This window comes from Passer montanus, unplaced genomic scaffold, assembly GCF_014805655.1.
Source record: "Passer montanus isolate IOZ18808 unplaced genomic scaffold, ASM1480565v1 scaffold50, whole genome shotgun sequence".
Lineage (NCBI taxonomy): Eukaryota > Metazoa > Chordata > Aves > Passeriformes > Passeridae > Passer > Passer montanus.
In genome coordinates, this window is record NW_024369930.1 from 4,119,644 (window position 1) to 4,132,208 (window position 12,565).

The 12,565-nt window shown below is 37.5% G+C and overlaps 1 protein-coding gene across 11 annotated transcripts in view; it reads left to right on the forward strand.

Annotated features, from left to right (window-relative positions):
- Positions 1 to 12,565, forward strand: part of MAGI2 (membrane associated guanylate kinase, WW and PDZ domain containing 2) — a 702,519-nt gene that overhangs the window by 312,317 nt on the left and 377,637 nt on the right. The window contains exon 1 of one of the 11 annotated variants that reach the window (XM_039723680.1): positions 10,331 to 10,609. The exons of the other annotated variants lie outside the window; for them this stretch is intronic. The gene's annotated coding sequence lies outside the window, so the exon portion shown is untranslated. Of the gene's footprint in view, positions 1 to 10,330; positions 10,610 to 12,565 lie in introns of those variants that run through there. 11 annotated transcript variants of the gene reach the window in all.

The following is a 12,565-nucleotide window of genomic DNA, read 5'->3' on the forward strand; positions in this document are numbered from 1 at the left end:
TGTGTGAAGGTGTTCCACAGAATACAGAAAAATACAGTAGAAGAAAAAGTAAGACTAGGCTCCTGGTGTTGATTCTGACAACTGGAAAGGCCTGACACTCTGGAAAATGAGTAGTTGCAGCTACCTACCTTCTAAAGAGACTGTAAGCTGTGTGCTTGAGATGCCAACTCATAGCTGTAAATCATAACATTTCCACCTAAAGTATCATTTAAGATTGGGTGTTTAGTGTTTATTTTTGACTATCACATATAGCAACTGGAATTGTTCCTCTGTAGTTTAACTGTTTCTAATGTTCCCACTGCAGAGGATAAGACTTAGGAAACCTGAATTTTCTGTAGTTGTACATTAGGAATTGCTATTGATAACAGTCACCACCTATTGCCAGTTCTAACTTTCAGCTCACATTTGAATTCACACATTTCCTATAAAATCTTACTTGTCAACTTTCTTTTCTCAAATGCAGAGATTCTTAATTCCAGAATCCTTATAGAAAAAAACACTTCTTTAGGAGGTTAAAAAAGTTGTGATTTCCATCAGAGTCAAGTTATCAAAGATTCTTCTAGAGAAAAGATTTTTATTTGTGCTAGGAAAAAAAAAACAACTTATTGAAACAAAATATTATTTATTAGGAGCATGCTGTACCAGTTTTGGTTTCCATTTGACATGCAGGCAGTGCCTACAGAATGAGTGGCATTAGTTGCTCTGCTTTTGAATTTGAAGGCATGGGGTCTCAGTTATAATAACAGCTCCTGCCTTGCAATGAGGATGGTTTGCCTTCCTTTCTCATTGTGTGTGGAAGTAGGATCTGTGATTTGGTACTGAAGAAAAAGCTTCTTCAGCCCAATAAGTTTTGTAGAGTGTAAAATTCACCTCAGACCTATGAAGTTTGTCTGCCAGACACACTGTTTTTTATCCTCAGTTGCAAGTTTACGTAGTGACCTATATGTTAGCAAATTTGAATTCTGAGTATCCAGAGTAGGGCTATGATTCATTGATAGTGTTTGAATGTGACTGCATTTGTAGGCACCTTCAACTTATTCTTGTCTAAAGTATACATGTCCTTATTCTTGCAAATATATGGGGTTTACCCTTGAGACCTCCCACTTTATATCACCTGATTTTCCTGCTGTGCATTGATAAGTGCTTTGACGGAAAGTGGATCTTTGGTAAAAGGTGCCTTGGAGCCACTATAAACAGTCCATCACAGCATGTCAGTGGTTTGACTGTTTTATTCTGAGGATTTCTCTTTGTGTGTGTGTCTGAATCTTCCAAAGCACATTGCATGAGTGTTTTTGTTTATTGTGAAGAAAGAAAGGATATTTCTTATTCTGATGGGGGAGCCAGTGCTGAGGATGCACTCTGAATTCCATATTGCAGAGTAAACCTACAAAGCCACAAACTGAAAGAGCGATTTGAAATATATTTTCTGAACTGTCATGGCTTTTAGAAAGAAAGAATGCTTCCATGATGCCGAATCCACAAAAAGGCTCTCTTATGAATCTTGTGGTTGATCTCCATAATGTGCTCATTATTCAGGCCTTCCCGATTCCCCTTTCCCCTTTGTATCTTCACAAAAATTCTAAAAGCTTGATAGATTGAAGATGACTATTGCATTATAAAAATAATTTGAAATTGTCCATGGTGCTCCAGAAAAGTCGGGAGAGTGAAGGACACACAGACAAATTCATGTCTGTGTATGCCATACCCACATCCTCCTTTCCTTCCTTCTTGCCTGCCTCTCACAATGCTATTACAGAAACTTGGTTCTCCTTAAGAAACCAAAATAAAAAAAAAAACTCACTGAGTTACACCAGTGAGTCTGTACTGACTTTTGGGAATCGCTCTTGATTTATATCTCTCTGAGAGTTAATTAAACTCTGAGGCTTAATGAGATCATTTAGGAACAGGTCTGCAAGGATATACCATGTGGCTTTACGCAGGTGAATAGTTACAGTGAATGGACTGGGCCTATTCACCCTTGCAAGTTTTTACTTACAGAATCAGATTTTTAGTTATAATTTCAAATTTTAGCTTTTCTTTCAAGTTTTGAAGAGAATCTGAAATATTAAAATGTGTTTAATACATGCAAGAAGATTAGTAACTACAACTGCATGGTTATGGCTGTCCTGAACTACTTTTTCTGACTACAAACAGAGTAATTTCTGATTCAGGATTTCTATAAAGTAATTTTTCTAACAATAAACAATGTAAAAGAATGCAGTGTATCCAGCCAGGTACATATTAAAACAACAAAACTCTAATGCCTGATACAATGAGTATATTGAATGTCCCATGATGATATTGCCATAAGATAAGGCAGCCTTACAAAAACAAAACCAAAACAAACAAACAAAACCAACACACTTTGAAGAATGAAAGGGAGAACATTTTGTTTCCGAGAAAAATTGCTGCAACAGTAAATGTCACTCTACGAGAAAAGGACAATTTGAGGAAGAGGAGGAGACATATGGAGCAGTCATAGGAGACACAAAATAAGAAGAGGGGTAACAGTGAATGGAACATGAGAGGGCAGGGCTGAGCCTGTTTCTGTGTCTGCCAGCGGGGCTCGGGGCTCTGCTGCTCTCCAGGGTCCTGAACGCTGAGAGCCGCCAGGTTGCTCAGGGGGAACAAGGAGACGAGTCGTTTAATTAGGAAATTTAAAGTGAATCGGGCCAAAATTAATGAAGAAATTTAAATGTTGGATTAAATTGTTTGTGTTAATAACAGAATTCATCAATTTTATTTATTAATTTATTTATCTACTTATTTATTTATTTCCTTATTGCAGTAGGGATTGCTTTGTACATCCTGTGCATTTCACTATGGTTCTTATGGGGAATGTGCATGTTTTTGCATACTCATGCACAATATTTAGAAAAGAGTTTGATGTGTTCTGCTGACACAAGCTTCCCATTGTTGCATTCTTTGTGCATTAGATCTAATCAGAGATATGCTTCCATTCTGCTTTTCATACTGAGTTAATTCCCCCTTCCAGTGGGCAAGCACACCACACAAGTGTTTCATTTACTTGTCATGGTGAGATCAGGAAATATATTGTTAATTATTATGGTTTCAATTCCCAACTCGGCTGCCTATGTCAGATGTGCCACTGTGTGAGTGTTTGACTATTAATGACTGGATGGAATATTACTATGTACACTATGAATATGAGGCTTTCTTTCATTATTTAGGCAAAATCTTCTAGAAAGTAAAAAAAGGTACCAGAAAACACCAAAACTATCAGTATTATGTGTGCATATAGGAATCAAGTGATACAATTCTTCAGACTTTTAAAATGCACATGACATGCAAACATAAAATTTAAAACACTGTATGAATACAGAGGTGTTTACTATTAATAACAATAATAGCAGATTCATATTAATGAGAAAATATTATCACACCTAGTTAAAATACTGAAAGTACAAGAAAGATTAAATAAAATAATTAAAATTGTAGCTATCATACCTCATACTTACATATAGATACATTTTTTATATGTATTCTGAGTAATTATTGTCTTTTGTTAATATGAAACAAAAAACCTGGAATTTCAGTTGAAACTCCTAGCCTACAAAAGCCCCAATGAGTCCCCACATTTGAAGTTTCAGAGTGGACGAGCAATTGTATGAAAAATGCTTACCTCCTCTTCCCATACAACACAGCAGGAGGGGGGAAAGGAAAAATGTGTCATAATTTCAAAATGTTGAGTTTCCCAGAACAATCATATATGAAATTTAAAATCAGCCATTTCCCAGTAAAATATTGTTGGCTTCAGAGGAGGATTATAGTCTTCAGTCAACAATTTTAGGTGTTACAATAGTGGACGTGTTCCCTTTATGTAAACATCAAGCTTTGGATTTGGACTATTTGCACAAAGTATAGACCTTCCATTTTCTTCTTCATAGGTATTACAGCAACCCCAAACATGACTTATTCTAAACAAGGTATCTTAATATAACATATACAACCAGAATACTAAAATGTATTTTGTTGTCTTCTTAGATTTCCTTTATTTTAATATGGCATTAAATAAATAAAGAATGTTTTTATATAAACAATTAATAGGAATAAAAAAATTATTAGACTTTATGCTTTAAAGATTGGCTTCCTTAATTTGTTATTAGCATTATCTTAATCCAAAATTTGCAATAGAAATTTTGAGAACTGTTTTAGAAGAGGGTTGTATCATGTACAGGGACTAGAGAGGACTGAGCAAACATGCCGTTGAGTAAATAATCTCTAGCAGGTAATAAATTGGAAGCACAGTGCAACAATACTAGTTTGAGAAGGTCAGTCAAGAGTCTTGTTATTTTCTAATATTATATCCATTTCTCCTGCAAATTTAAATTTTCTTATTCTTTCTGTTTCATTCCTACCAGTAGTAGCACACAGGATTAAAGATATTTGCTAAAATGTAATTTAGCTCTTCTTAAGTCATGGTGAAATAACATTTGAATAAAATCATAGTCATGTCGTATTAATTTTGATACAACCACAGTGTTTTTCCAAATTTACACCTTAATTAACATTTACAGATCAGGAAATTATTTTTCTCTGAAGAAGTTTTACAAAACTTATCACACTTGGCTATTAACAAAGGAAAAATAACTTGCAAAAATACTGTTTTTTGTTTTGCTATTTTCATTTAAAATTGTATTTAATCAAGATACCACTTACATAACAGGAGAATTGGCAAAATATTTGACCAGTTTTTATGGATTTAGGTAACTGTCTTTGCAACATACTAATTGCTTTTAGCAAAAACTTTTGGCATCTATATGGTTTCAGGTCTCAAGCTGGATGACAGAGCACTAGGGAGTAGTCAGAAAGATAGGTTAAGGATTTTTTTTTTTTTAATTCTTTCACATAACTTAAACACTTGAAATCTAGAAAGATTATCTCCAAACCATTTTATTTTCTCAAAAGAACAAACAGTTGGATTTTTTTTCTGTCAGACAAAATATAATTTTGTATAATTAAAAAAATGGTATCGTCCCAGTTCCAGAGAGAGAAACTATCAATACAAGGGCAAAGTCACAGGCGCAGGAAGACATTCCAACTCTAGCTTCAAATAATGTAGGTCACATGCTATAAACTCAGACCAGGTAGAGATTTAATTTTTGCAGTCAGTGCCAACCAGAGTTGTGTGAATTATACTGCTGTTTAATAAAGAATGTGGCATCTTATTCTCTGGGAAGTGGGGAAGAGGTCCTCTAATAAGAGAAGTGTGCTGACTGAATCAATCAAGTGCCATTGGAAGAAGAGTGAACACTGAATAAACCAGTAATTGACATCTTGTGGTTACCCCTATTGTAATTCAATTAAACTGTACTGAATTCCAACAGGCAAAAGCAGTAGGGGCGCAGATCCTCACTGCAATGCTACCACAGACCATCCTACTGGCAGGCACTGGAAGCCAATTAAAAAACTTACTTATCCAAAATAACACACTTAATGAACACACTGTCTGAAGAGCACTATAATTATCTTCTCCTTCTCATCATGAGCCTGAACAGGCAATATTATAAGCTCAAGGAGAAACAGTTGAACTATCCCAAGAAAGTTAAATTAATATCCTCAAAAAAATAACCAGGCATTTTTATGGGACTTCTTTTCCCATCACTATGCACTGGCTTCTGCCAAAGTTATTAAGGCTAGTGTGCTCATCAGCTAGATGAAGACACTCAGTCTTCTCTGAAACACAAGTCTCAGAACTGGTTGGCAAAGTAATTTTGTTAAAGTTTCGCTGCAAGCTGTACATTCCATTCCCCAAATCATCCATAAGTTAAATTTGATGGAATTTAATTGAACCATTTGCAAAGTTTGTACAAGAGAATAAGTTTCCTCTCTACTGAGCCCTAATGAGGCTGCATCTGGTGTGCTGTGTCTGGGCTCCTCATTATAAGAGAGACCTGGTGCTCCTGGAGTGTCCTGTGCAGTTCTGTGAATGTGACTGGGGGACTGGAGCATCTCTCCTCTAAGAAAAGTAAAGGCTGAGGGAGCTGGGCCTGTTCAGTCTTGAGGAGATGACTGAGAAGGGACCTTAAGAAAGTCTGTAATTATCTGAAGGGAAGGCATCAACAGCATGGACCAGGCTCCTTTTGGTGGTGCTGAGCAACTGGAAAATAGCAATGGGCAGAAACTGATTGACAGGAAGTTCCACCTGAACACAAAGAAGAGCTTCTTCACTGTGTGGGTGACCAAACACTGGAACAGATTGCCCACAGAGGTTGTGGAGTCTCCCTCACCAGAAATAATAAAAAAATCTGGATGTAATCCTGTGCAATGTTCAACATACCCACAAGGGGGAAAAAAGCATGGACATTCCATCAGACTTGATGGTGAATTTCCTCCTCACTGTCAAAGGAATTTTGTTACTTCTATTTTTATCATTCACCTGTTTTTTAAAGAGGGAAACTTTCCATAATTTCTTCTTGTAGCTTCCCATGATTTGACAAGGAAAGGTCATGAATTCCAAAGGATATTTGTGTTAACATAGCTAATCATCTCTCAGTTCTTTCTGTCCGTTTTAAAGTCAAATATAACAACTAGCCATTCCATGGAAAGGCCTTCTATAGAGGTTTTCTCCAGCACGAGTCACAGACCACATGTCAAATGGTTTATTTATAATATAACTGGATCAGACCACATCTCTATCTCAGCCTTCTTTCACTTTCTTCTTTGCAATCTTTAATCTGTGATGACAAAGGACTGTAGGTAAAGACAAAACCCAAACCAAATCTACCTTAAAATGTTAAATTTCTCTATTATGATTTACAGTATTTTTAAGGGTAAAAGATACTCAAACTACTGTAAATGCCATTTTTGTTGTGGTTTGCCCCATTGTATAAAGCATGTGTGTAAGTTGCATGCACTTGGTTATTTTCATTCATCAATAATATTGATGTAGTTATAGCTGTTTTCTTCCTTTAGCACTAATTTTGAAACATAGACTTGCAAATTCTGCATCTGAAGAGTAATGGAAATTTTCTGCACAAATTCAAAAAGACTTCATAAATACGTGACATACCTGTTTTCTTACTGATTGAATATAGTTTCATTTTTAGGGATACCTTTTTGACTTGCATATAAATGAACTGTAAAAAAGATGCAACCTATTTCTATGGCTTCTTTTAGGAATAAATCCACCCTTAAGGCTGATAATATTATAACTAAAATAGGGATTTTTTATTGTTATTTTATGTAGATATATGCACTTTTTACTGTTTTGAAATTAACATTGCAAATATTGAGACTATTTCTGTCACAAAGTAGATAATTAATTTATTTTTGTCATGCCCCAATAATTTGATGTCTGTGTTTTTGTTTGAATTAAGCTCTAATTTTTAAAAGTGTGATTTAAAATAAGTGATTCTTCTGGGAAGCTCTCAAATTCCTCTCTAAAGATTACAGGAGATAAACTTAATGATTAAAAAACCTTTATTTCCTGAGTAAAGTATCAATTTGTACTGATTTTTATTTTGATAAATATTACTGCACACAATTTCCAAAACATAATTGTTATCTGCATGGTTGAGACAGGTTTTCATCCATATTTATTACATGGTTTTATTAATTATGTATACATGTCTGTACATGTTATTTACATACCAACTTGCATGTATACAGACAGCCTTCAGATGGAAGATTAGCCTCCAGTTTATTCCAGTGGATTAGACCTGTGTTTACAGCATCAACATGTGAAGTCTGAATGTCTTGTTCCTGTCAATGTGTATGGCAGCCCAGACATTATAAAAGACTTTTCTTTGGAAACCTAAAATCATTGCTCTATTTCTTAGAAATGAAATTACTTCCTTTTGAGAGTTGTAAACCATACTTTGCAATAGATGGGTGACCACAGCATTTCATTGTTGAAAAGCTCTGCTGTACTCAGCTTTGCTAAAGTGAACATTTTGATGACTGTAATAAGTGTGCATAAGATGTGATCCTCTTGCTTATCAATAAACTCATCATATTCAGTGGGAGTCCTGTGCAGAATGACACAACTGTGTTCTAGTAATTGACGACATCAGACACTTTGTTGAGCTGTCCCATGATTTACACACTATTGTAAATACTCTTAAGTACCAGGCAGGATAATTTGTGTCTATTTGCCTTTTCACCAATGACAGCTTAGGCCTATTTTTGTACTAAAACCAAGTTTTATGTTGACTTTATAACAACAATAAGAAGTTTGACAGTATCCAAGTTAGAAAACACCAATATATATGCAATTCTGAGTTCTGAAGACTTGTAGCTTGGCTGGCCCTGCTAGCCTCTGCAGGTGACTTACCCAGCTGGCTCTCTCATATTTGACCCATTGCAGCCAGTGACCATCACTACTCTGCTTGCAATACTGGGGCTTCAGGAAGGTGAAAGGAAAAAAAGTATTAATAGACTAACTACCTGTGGCTACACAGAGTGCCCCAAAGAGCTGCCAAATTCCACCTGTAACCAGAAACTTAGACAACTGAGATGAAGTTGTTTTGTTCCTGTCTTGTGTTGGTTCCTGTGGTCTTCATTGTTGGATAATCTTAAACATGTTCTAGTGTTAAGTATGCAATAGTTGTTAGATATCTTTCTACAAGGATGTGCTTACCTAGGCATGGCAAATGTCCCACTTCTGACATTTTTTTCAATATATTATTAAATGAAATGTAGAAAAGCAATTTTTTTCCCACAAAGAGTGGTTTGAAATAATGCCTCATATATATATATATATATATATATATATATATATAATAGTTAAAGCTGATGGACTGTGGCAAAAATTTTGGCTATGGTAGGAATGATGTGAAGCGCTCTTACTAGAGCATTACTGAAAAGGATGTGTCAGGGTTAAAAACCCTAAGTCTCTGAAAGATAGGGTTGTTATTATCAATCTAGTAGATATAATAATAACCTAGTCATATGGTGAAGTTAATCCATGATCTCTTATATAACTCTTTTCCCTCAGCATTTCCTAAAAGAAATCCAGGTTGCTCCTTTGTGTACCTATCAAAAGAATTGCCTTACATTATAAGAGTGATATTACAGACAGTAAAAGGTGGAAAGCTGCATTCTGTGTGTAGTGCCAGAGGACTGAGGTGTCTGTGGACAGATCCACAGTTAATGCAAGATGAGTAAATGGTTATTTGTTATATTGTTGGAAACATGGAAGAGTAGAGAAGTGCCTGTGTTGGATGGTGGATGGATGAGTAGGATTTCTGGTTTTAACCTGAGTCTTTAGGAACATTCTTATAGGAAAATAGGTTTAGATTTCTTCTGGAATAGGTGGTACATTACACCTACACATTTAATTTCTCAGAAAGACTGATCAAATGCAGATGCCTACTCTGCCCTTTGCGCCTAGTTTTGCAGGTGTTTCCTGCTTGTTACCATTTTATTATGAATGCATAAGGAAATATTTTGAGTGAAATTGTGGTCTCATTAAACATGATAGAATTTTTTAATGGAAACTGGGGTTCTAAATGCAGTATTTTATCAAGATCCAGTGCGTGTTTCCTATAAGATTTTCTTCTAACATATTGTTTGCAAGTAATTCTGACTGTTGCAACAATACTTGGGTATTTCTTTTACCAATAAGAAACAATTGCAATAACTAAGATTCTCACAGAATCTGAATTATTTCACTCTCTTGGAGTCTAAATTCCAAAGCCCTGCACCGTATGGTAGCTTTAATGTGGATAATCCCAGGGAGCAAGGCCATTGGATAGCCTAAAATTCCGAGAGTCAGTTTTAAGTGTAATGGCCCTTACATCAAAGATACTTTGAATTGCAATATAATAATATGAATAAAGAACTAATAATTGTTTTTTAGTTGAGTACAGTCCATTTGCTGATGAGAAATTAAATATGGCTTCAGCATAAATATTTAAAGATAGTATTGTAAAAAAATGTACAATTGGGAAGAATCTGAAAGGGATACAGAACCAGCATAGCATCTAAAAAAAATAAAATTATGTTTATTTAGGAATAAGCCCCTAATTTGAAATATTTAGAAACGTCATGGTATCTAAACTATGTATGATCATTGCCACTGAAAAGTTTAATTGCATATCTTAGCGCTGTGCCTTCTTGTGTGGATTGCCAGCGCAGAGCTGGAAAGCAGAAGGACGCCTGACGATCTCCTCCGAGCCCTATTTCCCTCCCTGCTTTGTAATGTAAATGGCTAGTTTGAATCCCACCACGGATCCGAGCGCTCAATCCCCGAGCATCCTCTCGGTTTTCCACCGGAAGATCACCTGACCGCCCCCCGAAGCTGCCCCTTGACGGAGGGATCTCGGCGGCGGCTCGGGCTGGGCTCGGCGGCGGCTGCGGGGGCCGAGCGCTCCGGCGCTGCCGGGGGCGGAGGGAGCGGGAGCGGGAGCGCCGGGAGCGCCGCTGCCTCAGCCCCGGAGAGAGGGAAAACAAAAGAGCTCAGCTGCAGATTTCGTGCTGCTGTGTCTGGCTTAAGCAGAAGATTCTAGACATTCGTGCCGAAAAATCAAAGCGCAGCTGAGGCTGCATCTACCGGGAAGATAATTTGCGTCCCCAGAATGGGCTGGATCCAGTACAGGTGGTTTGCAGACCATGCGAAGACAGACGGGCTGAGAGCCATGGAAAGGTGGGATAAGGCGCTGCCTGCTCTTTCTTGCCTTTTTTTTTTTTTTTTCTTTCTCTCTGGATTTGTAAAGCAGTATAGCTGGAACCGGAGTCAGGGTCACTTAAAGAGATTAGATGGGGTTTAATCCCACAAAACAGAACCAAAATGGGAGGCACTAGTGTGTTCAGACAGATGTTGAACCCAAACTTGGGCTGAGTTGGACTTGCTGTGAGCGATCCTTGTGTAGCGTTTGCCGTTGTCTTTGTTTAGAATAGTTCCTTCACCAAATACAGGGCTCTAGGACGAGCTGCATGCCTCTGTAACAAATTGACTGTTCAATGCCAGTAGCTTTTTGCCAGAGAAGCTGCAAATGAAGGCGTTGGAGGTGAGTTTATGGAAATAGGAAGAGCTGTTGACTTTTAATTCCTTGTGATGCGGGCATGGTTAGAAGTTGAGCCGTGCTTGTTGTACATTGTCTGAATTGTAACAATGGGCAGTTCAAGTAGAGCAAGTTTGAATGGTGTTTCTTCAGCAATACAAATGCATTTCACTGGTATGATCTTTTGCCTTTCACAGAAGGCAAGGAATTTCTTCTCTTTTTCTGAGGAAAAAGCCATCAGATTTTTTTAAATATCGAAGAATGAGAGAAAATTAGCATTTTTTATTTGAACGGTTGTTGTTGTTAACACCAGCATGCCTAAACATTTAAGACATATCCCAGCAATTTCTCATTTCTTTTGCTGGGCAGATGCATTTCTTTTGTTCCTGAATTTTTTTCCCTGCCTCTTTAGAACAAAAGGCATTTCCTTTTATTATTTTTTTTAATGGCAGCAAGAGAGTTACTGTACAAAATTAGCAATTTTATACAGGTTAATGCTCTGCTTCATTCTGAAGTAAACTGCCTTAAGGTATTAGGAGGAGAGGGGGTGGGCAAACCGGGGGAGGCTTGACCGATGCCCAAGAAATACTGAATTCAGATGGATTTAGATCATACAGAGAAGCAGACATTTATCTGTAACTGGATTTCAGCTCCATGTCATGCAAAATCTGCAGACTATAGCAGGAAGACTCTTAGCAACCAATAAATCAGATTTGTAATGGGCCTTTAAAAATGTCTGTGAGGGGTGACTGCTTGGGTCCCCTTTGGCCAAATTAAGATGCAATCTGACAGTACAGTAGCATCTGTGTGCTGACATTTTCTCGTGAACCTAGTGAAAAATGGCTCCAGATCTCTTCTTCAGTCCCCAAAAGACAGTTTCTGAATAGCCATGCATTTTCCCCTTGTATTGTTTGTTATAATCACCATTCTCTCTGGTAATGTCTGACTGGCTTGTTTTGCTTTGCTTTCTTTGACTGTTTGACTGGCTGAGGGGCTAGAGTGGACAGTGGTTGTTTTACCTGGAATCGGAACCTCATGCCAATACTACTGGTCACAAAAAAGAAATAATTTTATAAAGTGTGTGTTGCAAAATGTGTTGTATAAATCCTGCTAATAGAACAGCTTCTGCCAGTTCTACTGGAATTAGGTAAGTGGGTTGAAAAACATGTGTCTTAAATAATGTGACGCCCATGATACAGGTGAAAAAGAAATGCCAGCCGGTGGTGAGTGCAACTGACAGGTAAAACTGAAAATCCTAACATAAAGGCACTGGAATAAAGTCCTTAAAGGCCAGAAGTATATGTATGGGTACAAGCATTTGTTTATCCAAGGGAGTTCACATTCAGATGCTGCCAGAGCGAGGGGAGAGGAGGAGCAGGGGAGGCACTCCTTTAATTGTACTCCAAGTGTGCTGGGTGGAAAGAGCCCCGCATGGAATGGCCATTCAGTCTGATTCTGCAGCTCTGCTCCAGCCTTCCTGAGCAGCAGCTGCAGCCCAGAGCTGGGAGCAGCCTCTGTCTGTCCGTGTGTGGGGTGATTGCAGCGGAGCGAGGAAGGGGACCGTGTTTCTCCAGAGGGATCTGTGCCAGGGGATTCAT